Source organism: Eriocheir sinensis, unplaced genomic scaffold (genome assembly GCF_024679095.1).
Source record: "Eriocheir sinensis breed Jianghai 21 unplaced genomic scaffold, ASM2467909v1 Scaffold663, whole genome shotgun sequence".
NCBI lineage: Eukaryota > Metazoa > Arthropoda > Malacostraca > Decapoda > Varunidae > Eriocheir > Eriocheir sinensis.
In genome coordinates this window covers 50907-66927 of record NW_026112013.1, presented here as the reverse complement: position 1 = coordinate 66927, position 16021 = coordinate 50907, and the positions used below count along the sequence as shown (strand labels likewise).

General features: G+C 49.4%; 1 long non-coding RNA gene across 1 annotated transcript; it reads left to right on the top strand.

Moving 5' to 3' along the window:
- Positions 1-10882: 10882 nt before the first annotated feature.
- LOC126993738 (uncharacterized) lies at positions 10883-14891 on the top strand. The gene is made up of 3 exons (XR_007748214.1): positions 10883-11039; positions 12113-12172; positions 13189-14891. It is a non-coding gene; the product is annotated as an uncharacterized LOC126993738 (long non-coding RNA).
- Positions 14892-16021: the final 1130 nt, after the last annotated feature.

The following is a 16021-nucleotide window of genomic DNA, read 5'->3' as shown; positions in this document are numbered from 1 at the left end:
AGGAGACGGCGTTGGGTGTGGCGTGCAATGGACTGGAGGAGGCGGTGGCGGGGGTGTCATTCGAGGATCAGGTGGAGGCGGCGACGGGAGTGTCGTGCGAAGGACAGGAGGAGGCGGTGGCGGGAATGTCGTGTAAAGGACAGGAGGAGGTGGTGGTGGGGGTGTCGTGTGAAGGACAGGAGGAGGCGGTGGCGAGGGTGTCGTGAGAGGGACAATAAGAGGCGTTGGCGGGGGTTGCGTGCGAGGGACGGGAGGACGCGGTTGCTTGGGCGGCGTGCATGGGACAGGAGGAGGCGAGGACTGGGTTGGCGTACAAGAGACTGGAGGAGGCGGCGTCGGGGGTGGCGTGCGAGGGACAGGAGTAGGCGGTGGAGGGGGTGACGTGCGAGGGACTGGAGGAGTCGGTGCAGTGGGTGACGTGCGAAGAAATGAGGAGGCGGTGGCTGGGATGCCGTGCTACAGACAGGAGGAGGCGGTGGCGGGAAAGTGGCGTGCGAGGGATAGGAGGAGGCGGTGGCGGGGGTGGCGTGCAATGGACTGGAGGAGGCGGTTGCGGGGATGCCGTGCTACGGACAGGAGGAGGTGGTGGCGGGAAAGTGGCGTGCGAGGGACAGGAGGAGGCGGTGGAATGGGTGTCGTTCGAAAGACAGGAGAAGGCTGTGGCGGGGGTGGCGTGCTAGTTACAGGAGGTGGCGGTTGCGGGGGGGGCGTGCGAGTGATAGGGGAAAGCGGTGGCGGGGGTGACGTGTAATGGACTGGAGGAGGTGGTAGCGGGGGTAGCGTCCAGTGGACTGGAGGATGTTTTGGAGGGGAAGGCGTGCGAGGGGCAGGAGACGGCGTTGGGTGTTGCGTGCAATGGACTGCAGGAGGCGGTGGCGGGGGTGTCATTCGAGGATCAGGAGGAGGCGGCGACGGGAGTGTCGTGCGAAGGACAGGAGGAGGCGGTGGCGGGGGTGTCATTCGAGGATCAGGAGGAGGCGGCGGCGGGAGTGTCGTGCGAAGGACAGGAGGAGGCGGTGGCGGGGTTGTCGTGCAAAGGACAGGAGGAGGCGATGCGCGGGTGTTTTGCGAAGGACAGGAGGAGGCGGTGGCGGGGGTGTCGTGTGAAGGACAGGAGGAGGCGGTGGCGGGGGTGTCGTGCGAGGATCAGGAGGAGGCAGCAGCGGGGATGTCGTGCGAAGGACAGGAGGAGGCGGTGGCGGGGGTGTCGTGCGAAGGATAGGAGGAGGCGGTGGCGGGGGTGTCGTGCGAAGGACAGGAGGAGGCGGTGGCGGGGGTGTCGTGCGAAGGACAGGAGGAGGCGGTGGCGGGGGTGTCATGCGAGGATCAGGAGGAGGCGGTGGCGGGGGTGTCGTGCGAAGGACAGGAGGAGGCGGTGGCGGGGGTGTCGTGCGAAGGACAGGAGGAGGCGGTGGCGGGGGTTTCGTGCGAAGGACAGGAGGAGGCGGTGGCGGGGGTTTCGTGCGAGGGACAGGAGGAGGCGGTGGAGGGGGTTTCGTGCGAAGGACAGGAGGAGGCGGTGGCGGGGGTGTCGTGCGAAGGACAGGAGGAGGCGGTGGCGGGGGTGTCGTGCGAAGGACAGGAGGAGGCGGTGGCGGGGGTGTCGTGCGAAGGACAGGAGGAGGCGGTGGGGGTTTCAAAGAAGGACGGGAGGAGGCGGTGGCGGGGGTTTCGTGCGAGGGACAGGAGGAGGCGGTGGCGGGGGTTTCGTGCGAAGGACAGGAGGAGGCGGTGGCGGGGGTTTCGTGCGAAGGACAGGAGGAGGCGGTGGCGGGGGTGTCGTGCGACGGACAGGAGGAGGCGGTGGCGGGGGTGTCGTGCGAAGGACAGGAGGAGGCGGTGGCGGGTGTGTCGTGCGAAGGACAGGAGGAGGCGGTGGCGGGTTTGTCGTGCGCAGGACAGGAGGAGGCGGTGGCGGAGGTGTTGTGCGAAGGACAGGAGGAGGCGGTGGTGGGGGTGTCGTTAGATGAACAGGAGCGGGCGGTGGTTGGAGTGACGTGCGAGGGACGTGAGAAGGCGCTGGCAGGGGTGACGTGAGAGGGACAGGAGGACGCGGTTGCGTGGGCGGCGTGCAAGGGACAGGAGGAGGCGATGACTGAGTTGGCGTACAAGAGACTGTAGGAGGCGGCGTCGGGGGTGGCGTGCAAGGGACAGGAGGAGGCGGTGGCGGGGGTGTCGTGCGAGGGACAGGAGGAGGCGGTGGCGGGGGTGTCGTGCGAAGGACAGGAGGAGGCGGTGGCGGGGGTGTCGTGCGATGGACAGGAGGAGGCGGTGGCGGGGGTGTCGTGCGAAGGACAGGAGGAGGCCTTGGCTGGGGTGTCGTGCGAAGGACAGGAGGAGGCGGTGGCGGAGGAGTCGTGCGAAGGACAGTAGGAGGCAGTGGCGGGTGTGTCGTGCGAAGGACAGGAGGAGGCGGTGGCGGAGGAGTCGTGCGAAGGACAGGAGGAGGTGGTGGCGGGTGTGTCGTGCGAAGGACAGGAGGAGGCGGTGGCGGAGAGGTTGTGCGAAGGGCAGGAAGAGGCGGTGGCGGGGGTGTCGTTCGTAGAACAGGAGGCGGTGGTTGGAGTGACGTGCGAGGCACATGAGAAGGCGCTGGCGGGGGTGACCTGAGAGGGACAGTAAGATGCGTTGGCGGGGGCTGCGTGCGAGGGACAGGAAGACGCGGTTGCGTGGGCGGCGTGCAAGGGACAGGAGGAGGTGAGGACTGGGTTGGCGTACAAGAGACTGTAGGAGGCGGCGTCGGGGGTGGCGTGCGAGGGACAGGTGAAGGCGGTGGCGGGGACGGCGTGCGAGGGACTGGAGGAGGCGGTGGAGGTGATGACGTGCGAGGGACTGAAGGAGTCGTTGGAGTGGGTAACGTGCGAAGAAAGGAGGAAGCGGTGGCGAGGGTGGCGTGCGAGGGACAGGAGGAGGCGGTGGAGGGGGTGACGTGCGAGGGACTGGAGGAGGCGGTGGCGGGGATGGCGTGCAAGGATCAGGAGGAGGCGGTGGCGGGGGTGTCGTGCGATGGACAGGAGGAGGCGGTGGCGGGGGTGTCGTGCGAAGGACAGGAGGAGGCGGTGGCGGGGGTGTCGTGCGAAGGACAGGAGGAAGCCGTGGCGGGGGTGTCGTGCGAGGGACAAGAGGAGGCGGTGGCATGTGTGTCGTGCGAATGACAGGAGGAGGCGGTGGCGGGGGTGTCGTTCGAAGGGCAGGAGGCGTTGGCGGGTGTGTCGTGTGAAGGACAGGAGGAGGCGGTGGCGGATGTGTTGTGCGAAGGACAGGAGGAGGCGGTGGCGGGGGTACCGTTAGATGAACAGGAGCGGACGGTTTTTGGAGTGACGTGCGAGGGGCGTGAGAAGGCGCTGGTTGGGTGACGTGAGAGGGACAGTAAGAGGCGTTGGCGCTGGTTGCGTGCGAGGGACAGGAGGACGCGGTTGCGTGGGCGGCGTGCAAGGGACAGAAGGAGGCGAGGACTGGGTTGGCGTACAAGAGACTGGAGGAGGCGGCGTCGGGGGTGGCGTGCGAGGGACAGGAGGAGGCGGTGGCAGGGACGGCGTGCGAGGGACTGGAGGAGGCGGTGGAGGGGGTGACGTGCGAGGGACTGGAGGAGTCGGTGGAGTGGGTAACGTGCGAAGAAATGAGGAGGCGGTGGCGGGGGTGGCGTGCGAGGGACAGGAGGAGGCGGTGGAGTGGGTGACGTGCGAGAAAATGAGGAGGCGGGGGCGTCCTTGGACTGGAGGAGGCGGTTGCGGGGATGCCGTGCTACGGACAGGAGGAGGTGGTGGCGGGAAAGTGGCGTGCGAGGGACAGGAGGAGGCGGTGGCGGGGGTGGCGTGCGAAGGACTGGAGGAGGCGGTGGCGGGGGTGGCGTTCAAGGGAGAGGAGGAGACGGTGGTGGGGGTGGCGTTCGAGGGACAGGAGGAGGAGGTGGCGGGGGTGGCGTGCGAAGGACAGGATGATGCGGTGGCGGGGGTGGTGTGCGAAGGACAGGAGAAGGCGGTGACGGGGATGGCGTGCGAGGGACAGGAGGAGGCGGTGGCGGGGGTGACGTGCGAGGGACAGTAGGAGGCGGTGGGGGGGATGTCCTGCTAAGCACAGGAGGAGGCGGTGACGGGGATGGCGTGCGAGGGACATGAGGAAGCCGTCGCGGGGGTGGCGTGCGAGGGACAGGAGGAGGCGGTGGCGGGGATGGCCTGCTAAGGACAGGAGGAGGCGGTGACGGGGATGGCGTGCGAGGGACAGGAGGAGGCAGTGGCTGGGGTGGCGTGCGAAGGACAGGAGGAGGCGGGACGGGGATGGCGTGCGAGGGACAGGAGTTTGTGGCGGGGGCGGCGTGAGAGGTACAGGAGGAGGCGAGGGCGGGGGTGTCGTGCAATGGACTGGAGGAGGCAGCGTCGGGTGTGGTGTGCGAGTGACAGGAGGAGGCGGTGGCAGGGGCGGCGTGAAAGGGACTGGAGGAGGCGGCAGCTTTGAACTGCAAACCAACCTAAGAACTAGTAATAACGTTTTACCCATTCAGTCTAGTCGATGTAACACAGACATTGGAAGGAGTTTCTTTTCAAACCGAGCCATCCGCCACTGGAGCAATCTTCCCTCAGAAGTAGTAAATGCGATTACTATCAACTCCTTAAAATATAGAATAGACCGTCACTTCGCTGCGTCGGGAGTAAACTGAATCTTGAGGTGCTTTCATCTGCTCCTCAATGTCGAGGTGCTTTCATCTCCTCCCAAGGCCCCAAGTGGCTGTCGAGCAGATTAAGTCACCATAGCAGGCAACCTCGTAGTTAGCCAATAGGCTTTCTGTTGCCAGCATTTGCATGTTTTCATGCTTCCATGTTTCCTCCTCTCTGATGGCACCTTCAAGTCCCTCATTAAAAACGGCCTCACTTGCAAGGCGGAAGACTGTCGAGAAGTAAGTGAACGTTTTATCAACTTCTCGTCATCCTGGACACTTTGAGGATGAGGAGGAGCAGGAGGAGGAGGAGGAATATGCGGTGGTTGATAGTTAAAAGGAGGAAAAAGGATTGTATGGAAAAGGTGTTATAATGAAGGTGGAGGAGGAGGAGGAATACATAGGATTACATAGGAGGAGGAGGAAGAGGAGGAGGAGAGGAGGAGGAGGAGGTGGAGGAGAGGCAGAGCGATACCCAAAAAAGTTAGCACTACCACTAAGACAAAACCCTTATCAAAACCCTTATCTTCTTCCCCCCTCCCGTGACACCCTCGCCCATGGAGAGTCAACTCTTTTTTCAGGCAGACAACCACTATGAGAAAACCCTTATCATTACCCTTATCTCCTTCCTCTCCTCCCGTGACACCCTCGCCCCAGACAACAGGGAAATGCTTAACAACATGGGAGGGAAAAAGTAAACCTTCCTGTCACTCGGGCCATAAAGCAGACTAATGGAGGGCCGCAGCACCAACCTCATGCAGATGAGGAATATCAGTCTTCTTTTGCCTGCTTGCAATACCACTACCACCACTTCTACTACTACTACAACTACTACCACCACCACCACCAATTCTACTACTACTACTACAACTACCACCACTTCTACCACTACTACTACTAACATTACTACTACCACCACCACCAATTCTACTACTACTACTATTACTACTACTACTTCTACACCTACCACCACCACCACTACTACTACTACTACTACTACGGGCCTCCATCTATTAGAGTTGCGTTGTGAGGGGTATATTCTCTCATATCCTTTCACAAAGCAATTCATTGGCCCCACCCCGCCAATGACTGTGGCCGACAACCATCTTTATTTAATATTACAAACTTTACTAAACATTTTATTATTTAAGCTAACAGAGCTTGTGGTTGATACGACTATCAACCACCGTCGCCTCAAAGTCCAGGTCAGCAATGCGGGTGGTTTTGGGTGCAGGTGGCCTGGTTCCTCTCAGGCAGACCATGGCTGACCTCAGGAGGGAGAAGGACAGCCTACATCTCATCCAGGCGACCGCACTGCTTCTTGGCTGTTGTTTCTTATCCGCCAGTGTTTCGGCGAGTCTTGCGTAGAAGCTCTGCGCCCTTGGTCCCATCCCTCCTGCCGTCGTGAATACTACCGGGGTGAAGGAGCCCTGGTCCACATTCTGTGTTCTTTCTTCCTATGCTCTGTTCTTCTCTTGTTCGTTTCTTGTGTGGGCTGCATCAAGGGTCAGGTCTCTGTGGCAATGGGCCATGGGATCAAAGATCCTTATGTCAAAATATGCCCTTTGTCCACGAGTCCAAAACCCTCTGGCGCTAACATCCACTCGTGCTTCGTTCGAAACATTAGCGGTGCGTCTGGCGAGGAGTTCGCCTTGCAGAGGGAGCTGCATGGGTTCCACAGTCACGTCGTGGCAGACTTCTTTCAGCATCTGAGCTGTTACGTCTCTTACTTCATCATGTCTCATGCAGACGAAACCTCCTCTTTTGCATGTCATGACATGATTTTGGTTAAATGGTGAGCCACAGTTACACATGTTTGGGAGCCCATCCACTGGCCAGCCATACCTGAGGGCAAGGGCATCAGTAAATTCTTCTTTGTTTAAGTTGAAGCCTTTTGCCCTGATAGGTAGTGTGGTTAGCCATTTTGAAGCGCCCACTTCCTGTGCAATATCTGTCCTCCTCCTTGTGTCTTCTGGGAGTTCTCTCATTAGGTCACTCAGAGTGTCTCTCTGTTTTCCTTCTCTGTTTATGGAGATTTCATTCCTTAGTGACCTAATATCTTGAGGGTTGTCTTCTCCCCTTTCATTTTGATTGGTAATATATCCGGTCAAGGAGGCTGTGATTCGGATTGAGTTCCCGAATTCAGACTCAGCCAGATTTTGCGGGTTGGTGATGCCGAGCCCACCCATTCTTGGCGGCAGCTCCAGCAATCTTCTCTCCTGGTCACTGGGACATCTCCCATTTGCTATCGCCGGTATGAAGGTGTTTCTGATAGCATCTTCCAGAGGTTTTAGTAACGGAGCAACATCAGGAACTGTCCTCATGAGGTAGTTCCATTTATGCTTGACACCGTACGTAAATGCTGCGTAGGCTGCCTGCGGTTCTGTTTTGGCGATCTCGCTCAGTCTCTGCAGTTCGGACTCCCAGCGCTTTACAGCCGTTTTCACATATTCGGTTCTGTATTGAGCTGTTTCAATGGCTGCCCCGAGGTGTCTTTCTCCAGTCACTGACAGTTTCACGTTACTGCCCTGGAATGCTGTTTTGGCCCGATCGTATGCCTCTGGTTTTACAATCACCACAGACTTCGTGGCGTTGGGACGGTATCCTATTTTAGCACCGTGTTCATTGACGAGGTCCCACCATATCCTGAGGTCTGCAGACTTTCCTAACCCGGTGAGGTCATCTGCATACGCCACCTGTTTGACGTTGGTGTTTTCATGGCGGATGATGTCCTGCAGCTTCATCATTCCCAGGGCAAACATTGCCATGGCCACTGGGTCCCCCTGGGTGGTGCCCTCTGAGGATTGTATGGCCACCGGGTCTCCAAGTCGTTGGTCATTATGACTGCTGGTGAACAGTCTGGCAGGTTCCTTGTATGTATTTTCAATATATTGGGCGAATATAGGGCACTTGATTTTGCTGTTGTGCAGTGCTGTTTCCCTATTGATGTTGTTGAACGCATTTGCAGCGTCCACCATCAGCACCGCCTCGCATTCTGGGTCTTCGAACATTTTCCATGGCAGCTTCACACCCAGTCTGCTGACCCGCACACACTTGGAGGTTTCCCACCGCCTTCCTCACGTCGTCCTTCACCACCTCCATGACAGCCTTGCCTATGATCCTCCTGAGCACCTCCCCTATCCCGATGGGGCGACAGCCTGGTTTTTTATCCAGCGGGATGAGCCGGCAGGCCATCAAAGGCTCGAGGTGTTGGCAATTCTCTGACGCCAATTTTCTTGCTAGGGCGGCTATTGCGTCGCAAAGATCCACAGCTGGATTACCAAAGATGTTCTTACTGAGGAGGTGTTTCCACCCCTTGGCATCCAAGCCTGATGGTCCAGCTCCCTGCTTGTGAAGGTCGTGCTTCCAGATCACGTCACCGCTGATATTGTCGAAGACAACTCGATGCGGTGATGTGTAGTCACAAATGAACTTCATTTCTGTGTGTGCAGGTCTATCATCTGGATGCTTGTCCTTATGATCTGGCGTGTCTCTTCCGTCATGGGAAGGACTCCCGCTGCCTCATCTTCTATTGACAGTGATCTAGTTGCCATGGCCACTTTGCCTTGTCTCATCTTGTCAGCAAAGTTTCTAGCCCTGTCGTTACTGTCCTTCTTGCGAATGTTACGTCTTCCTAGTCTCTCCTGCAGTGTTTTAGCCTCGTCAAGTAGCTTCCGGACGTCCCCTTTCCTCCACAGCTCCATTCTTCTTTGTACCGCCTTCACGTCCTCAGATTGTTTCGACTTTTTGTGAGTTCGTTGGCATATGAGGTGCGGTAGTATGGCCAGAATCTTTAAAGCGTAGGGGGCGATCTGCGTGGAGTTGTTGTACGCTATAATGAGATAGGTTTTCTCCTCTATCAAGGTTTTGGTGGCGTTACATCTCGGGGCCTCAAATACGTTATTGGGAGAAAACGTTACCACATGATTGTAAGCGTCTCGCACCCACTCCTCCAAGGAGACTATAGAACAGGAGAGGGGGCCTCTATGGGAGACCGTGGGCGGGTGTTGGTGTATGTCGGTTGCAACAGATGGCGCAGGAGCAGCTTGGTTTACATTCAGGCGCCTCCCCCCCTCCAGACCCACCCCCAACCCCCAGAACCAATCAGCAGTGTTGCTACATGGGATCAAGCAGCAAATGTTGCTACTTTTTTTCTTCAGTCTGGTTATTTCCCATTTTAAATAAAAAAATAAAGGTACATAAATATTAAAATGAACATATATATATATATATATATATATATATATATATATATATATATATATATATATATATATATATATATATATATATATATATATATATATATATATATATATATCTATATATATATATATATATATATATATATATATATATATATATATATATATATATATATATCTATTTATTTATTTATTTACTAGGTAGATATAGCCTGACTGCATGTCATGAGTAATGCTATTATTGTTATATTATTATACCGCAATTATATTACTTTCTCTGCATGTGTGGTTAGATGTGTTTTATGTGTTTAACCTTTCTGTATACATACTGGAATGAACCAAGGAATTGTAGCCCTACTGCCGTTCTTTAAAAACTATGTGATCATGTTTTTCTTCCAAACTCATTGTTTTAGCACGCACGCTGACTTCCATCAGTAATGATGATATATATACATTGAATCATTGGTTTGTAGGGGGAGAGAGTGGGTGAATATAATTATCTTGGTCTAACTTATACTGTTTATTATACCGCTATTCGCAGCAATATCTTTCTCTGCTCTGATTGCAACGCTGCCTCGTTCAAAAATCATAACACCGACGCGGCCGCCACGTTTACCAGCCGGAGCCTCAAATCATGTCCCTTTGTGGTGATAAAGAGGACACAGCCTAGTGTGAAGCTACATTTATTACGGAAGGATGCCAGCCGGGGTAAGTGACATATATAAATAATGATAATGTGGAAATTCTAATAATTTTCACGCTGACAGCTGTTCTGAACTTGCTAACTGCATGCCTCCCCTCCTCCCGCGGCAAGAGGCCGAATGGCCTACACACGGCAGCTCCAGATTCCTCCCCATTACCACCTGTCAGCCTCGTCCATGTAGCTATCTTAAAACTTAAAGCTCTTAAAACAAACTATCGTCCCTGCACTCACTATGTGATTGCTGAATCTATTCCATTCCCCCACCACCCTATTACTAAACCAATGCCTGCCCATTTCCCTCCTAGATCTATACTTTTCTAATTCAAGTCAATTACTGCATGTTCTATCTTGCCAAACATCTTATGCAAAAGTTAACCGGCATCTTCACTCTTTCATCCATTACACTGATAAACTCTGGAACAGCCTTCCATTGTCTGCATTTCCTCCTGCCTATAATTTGACCTTCAAGAAGAGTGTATCAAGACTCTACTTTTGTCTGTTTGGGAGTGGTGAGTAGTAGGGCTTTTTTTTCTAGTACGCTTTGTTGCCCTTGAGCTGTCTCCTTTGTTTAAAGAAAATAATAATTAAATAAATGGAAGTTGGCCGCCAATGCTTCCAACACATTTTGGTGACATATCTACAAGTGGCTGGTGACTATAAGTATCACAGCAACCTGCATGCATCTATGCCATTCCTATCACGGTGCATGGAGCAAGCTTCACATAACACTCAGACAGAGACAGTTTAATTATGGTTACATATCAGACTCAGTTTATTGCTCAGTCTGTTAGATGCAGTGCTGTTAATATTGTTAGTGGTAGTATTAGTACAATTAATGTATTTATTTTAATTAATTTATCTATTTATTTATTATATTCTTAGTGTTTGAAAATTCCAATACTAGCATTAAGATAAACAAAAATATCAGAAATATAATTACACTCATTAATTATTATTGCTTTTCTTATTATTACTTCCTTCAATGTCCTGGCACTTTGACATCTAGTGCTTTTCCATCTAGCAGCCAAAATTGTGGTCTTTCTCAATGTGTATGCCCTAAGTCTTCATTGGTGTAACTAGCTATATAACATAAAAATCTGCATCTCTCTCCCTTCTCACCCAGTTGTCCCCGTATATCCTTTCAGTATCCAAAGAATTTCAATTTACATCTTGTAATCACTCAACTAATGCAGTGCAATCTTCATCTCTGTATTTTACCGTGTGGGCATACTCTTTCCTTCCATGTTCCACTGTCGTATGTTATTCCACATCTAACACAACCTCATCCCAACAGATCCGAACACGTCCGATATCATCCAAGAGAATGTGGCAGCTGAAGGGGGAGAGGCCAAGAAAGAGGCCAAGGGTGAAGACATTTAGCTACCCCCCTTGAAGTACATGGCAGCATTCAACCCTCTTGGTGAGCTGCAGGAATGTGCTTCCCAGTGCAGTGCACCAGCTCCATGTACTGATTTTGGTATGAATACTTCATCTAGTGTTTGTTGATTGTTGTGTTATTAATCTAATTATGACTTCACAAAATAGACTGTGCAAGTCACTTAACACATGGCCTGCTCAACATCACTTTTAAGTTGTAGAATTCCTTCATATGGATGCTGATTTATGTATCCTGAAATGATTGGATATTGATTGTCTTAACATTTTTTTTTGTCCATGATCACTGGACCATGTTACGGTATGTCTTTGGGTGCAGATCCAGGAAATGAGTTTGGGGGGGGATGTCAGACTTTTTGCGGGTGGAAGGAGCATTAGCATTACCGATTAGCCATTCTCGGCAGTCCTGGTCTTGAAAAACTGGTGGAGTGACCTAAATCAATGGGTATAACGGCCTGGACTTTGTGCCAAAGCATTGTTTTAGCCGCAGCGCGCTTTTGAGCTAGTTTTCCTGTATCACTCAGGAACATTGGGGGGGGGCTGGGCCCCCCTTTGGATCCACCAATGTAGCTATGTATTATAATATATCTATCCTTTACAGTCTGATGGTGCATCCTTCTAGGTTGTCAAGTTTTAGTAGCTACTCATGAGAAGTATTCCTTATAATGATCATTGATTTCCAGATGGTTTGCACTAAAAAAAGTGTCGTGTAACCTGCCGCAAATAATAATCAGCTGTAGTCAACCCTTGCTTTAAAGAACCAATATGGAGGAAGGGGGTGATGTTATATCCAAAAATCTTTTACATCTGAAGTATCCAACCTTTTTGTGTATAATAAACCTTGTTTGTTACATGAACTTAAAAGTTCACAATTTCCATACATGATTATTTTTTCCTTGTATTTGATGATTAGTTCTGACATGTATTTCCATTATCAGTAGGTAATATATAGTAACAAGACAATAATACACATTATAACAATGTATATATTATAGCCCAATGAGTGCACGAGATCATTTACCTCATCAGTGACGTCAAGTCCAGGAGTCCTTCCCTAAATTCTTTGCCCAAATTTGTGACACCAAGTATAATAACTAGTTTTAGTGACCATTTGCATCCATTTTTCACTTTGATTAAAAAATTGCCTCTCAACAGGGTGTGAACTTGATGGGGTTGGAGGAAACTCGACTCGGCCATCAAGCTCACCACAATATAGTAAGGAACCTCTTGTTCTCAGTGATAATTTATCCTCTTTAGTTACTATTCCATGTTGCTTTAATCACAACTAATGTGTTGGAAACATTACAGCTTAATAACATAATTCACATCTCTGCATACAAATTGAGTTCAATATTTAACTGTTACACCAGTAGGCTTCATATCTTTAAAAAAAAGGTATGTAAAAAGGTTGACATTTTGAATGATATATTTAAACTCTTTATTATGCTTCTATGGCTGTAGTACTGTTACGATTACTCGAGTGATCAGCATATGGGTCTTATGTTTTTGATAGCATAGGTTCAAATTTTGTCATAGGCTGGCAATTGATAGTAACAGATATCTATCTGTTTCTTGTTTATCCTGTTCCACTTTAAACCATGACTGGCCAATCTTTGAAGAGGTAGCATAACCTTGAAGTGCCACTAACAAACCTTTGTCCATTCTTCTGATGTGATTTTTTTTTCTTTTTTTTTCTTTTTTTTCTTTTTTTTTCCCACCTGCCTATAGCGCCGGTAGGTTTTCTTCAGGCGCCTGGCGGTCGACCCAGGGCCGTCATGATGCAGGCAATTTTTTTTATAGTGGTGCCATTTAGTATTGGCTCATGCTGCCGCCCAGAACTCATTCTTGATTCACTTGGATGGTTTAGCAGGGCTTAGGTACGACTAACATTGCAGAAACAGGGAATTTTTAGATTTTCAGTGTGGCAACACATTGACAAATGTTTTAGTATGGACTGAACATCAAAGATATATATGGTAAATGGGTGCTTGTAGATCTTGACATTATATCTGTCAAGAGTCTCCAGTTATATCCTCTCCCCCATCTCCTGAAAATATTACTCTTGTCAGGCAATCTAAGTGAAGCCTTCCATCGAAGCTGGCGTGCAGACATAATGTCAAAGCTTAGATTCACTGTCCTTATAGCACTGAAAATAATGCAATTACATGCACAAATTTTATTCTTTAGAATTGTGATTAATTGTGATTAAATATTTTTTCATGTATTTTCAGACATGAAAAGTGAAAATTGCTGCACACAACAGTCTGCCGTCTGCACCGGGAGGCAAGGCAGCTCAAAGCCCAGGCTGTTACAACTCCTGGGCAGTTTTTGCCCAGAGCCAGCAATTTTTTAGATCCAATAGGGATGGATTTTTTCTGAGGTCAGGTTCAACATGCTGCAAGATGCCAAGATCTAAGCCTAGTAGAAGATATGGGTTACAAGAGAGGAGGTTTGCTCTGGCCTTATACTATCAAAGTCCAAATGCTAATAGATTTCTGAGCACAGTATTTCACTTGCCTTCAATTTCAACACTTCACTCATGACTCAGGGGTATTTCAGTACATGTTGGCTGGAGCAAACAGACTCTGACAGCCCTGCAGCAAAAAGCACAGGCTTTGTCATAAGAAGAGAAACTTCGTGGGATTTGCCATTATTTAGTATTACTCTTGTTACGCCAAGAATTTTTTACCATATACTTTGCCAAATATTGCAAGTAATGCACCATTGTTGGGCTTGCTTGTTATAAATCAGATCTTGTTCAGTTAACAAGCTTTAAGTGTCTGCCACTTTCCAATTGTAATGCAAGGAATCCCCTGCCAGATATCACATGTAATGCACCATTGTTGGTTTTGCCTGTTATAAATCAGATCTTGTTCAATTAACAAGCTTTAGGTGTCTGCCACTTTCCAGTTGTAATGCAAGGAATCCCCTGCCAGATATCGCATGCAATGCACCATTGTTGGTTTTGCCTATTATAAATCAGATCCTGTTCAGCTCACAAGCTTTGAATATCTGCCATTGTTTATTTCAGGTGTAATGCTTGGAAACATTTGTTCTCTTCCCTACCCAACAGTATGCAATACTTTATTGTGGATTTTGCCTGTTATGTTTAATCTTGTTCAGGTAACAAACTTTTGGTGTCTGCCTTACCTAATATGTGCTGCAGTGACACTTGGCTTGGTTTCATGATGTGAAATACAGCATGTAATTTCACCACACTAAGTGTCTATTATTACGTGTCTGGCATCATTAATGTGGCTTCCAGGAGTAATCTTGTTTGTATTACAGCATGCAATTTTTTTTCTGCTTTATATGATATACATAATCACATAGGTATGATTTACAAAATGTAATGGCAGTTGATATTCTTGACTAATGCCTCATAAACCGTGTGAAAAATAATGCTCTTTTGAAGGGGGGTGGGGGGGGGGGTGGACAAAGAGTGGTTTGTTTGGTTGGCCAGTTCAAGGAGTTTCATATCAAATGATTTTATTACATCCAACTTTAATGTGTGCTAAAAACATATATTTTATTACATCCAACTTTAATGTGTGCTTCCTGCAATAAATGCTACATGTTTACTGATGTAGCCTATGAAATACATATCACTCTCTGCCCTGTAATTTAATTGGTGTGTCACATACTGCAGCATAACTTTCCTGCTATTTTCTTACACTATGAGTTGCCTTATTTTGTCTCATTTGCTTTTATCATATGTGCCTCCGCTGCATAGTTGTGCCTACTGAGCTTAATATCTTCATGACCCTGACACCAAGGTCAGAGCTTGTGAGATCATACCGTGTCCTACATTCCATTTTCACCTCCAGGCTTGGCTGTCTCCCAGGACCACCAAGTTATTGCATTCCATTTAAGACAACTCATGTGTTACCTTCTTAATGTCCTCCATCATGTATTTCAGCATGTTTTATGATGCTTTGCTTTTATATTGATGTGCCTTGCAACATTTTTATACAGTTTTCATTGTATATAATGCCCCATTGTTGGTTTTGCCTGTTATAAATCGGGTCATGTTCAGTTAACAAGCTTTGAGTGTCTCCCATTGTTTATTTCAGTTGTAATGCTTATAGAAGCTTTTGTTCTCTGCCCTGTCAAGCAGTATGCAATGCTTGCCATTATTTGGCACTTGTACAGTTAGTATGATATTTTTACTCAGCTAAGAGCATTTTGCAAAAGGTAAAGGTAAGGCTGGGGGCATACGCTGTAGCAGCGCGTGGCCTCGGTGCTCGTCTCTGTAACATTGGCCCTTGAGCCTGTGGTGTTAGGGAACCCATTACCCTGGGACACAGGACCAGTGTGACATCCGGGTTACCACAGTTGCAAAGGCATTATAGTAATTTAGCATGCATAGAATGTTGTATGCTTTGCTTGTATTTAAAGCACTGGATATGTTTGCTACACACACACACACACACACACACACACACACACATATATATATATATATATATATATATATATATATAGATAGATAGATAGATAGATATAGATATAGATATAGATATAGATATATGTAGATAGATAGATAGATAGATAGATAGATAGATAGATAGAAAGATAGATATATTAGCAAATGCTTTCAACATCATATTTTTCCTAAAAAACAAATTGATATAGTGTAGATAATACCTAATAAAACATAACAACAAATGTTTTTTCTTTACCCCATTAGTAAATAGTTTTACAATGAAAAAAAATAAGTGAAGGCTGGATAGGGTGCTGTGGTAGGTACCTCAAAAATAGTATAGCTACCCCTGAAAAGTGACGTTTTTGGTGGGCTGCAATAGATGGCGCTACTTCCGCACGCCCGAGGAATTACTACATACCACTATCTCTTCGTATATAGTCTCTTTGCACTCCTCTGTCTCCTCGAGTGCCCACCTCTGCCAGAAGCGGAGCTCGCGCGAGGCGTCCTCACCCTGGTCACCTTGCCCTTGTCTCTCGCCACCTGCACCCCCCTCCACCTGATCATCTCCAGCGCCTTCATTGGCCTGTCCACCCAGCACCACTTGTGGTTGCTTCCCATTTTCCACATCCTGCCGTTGA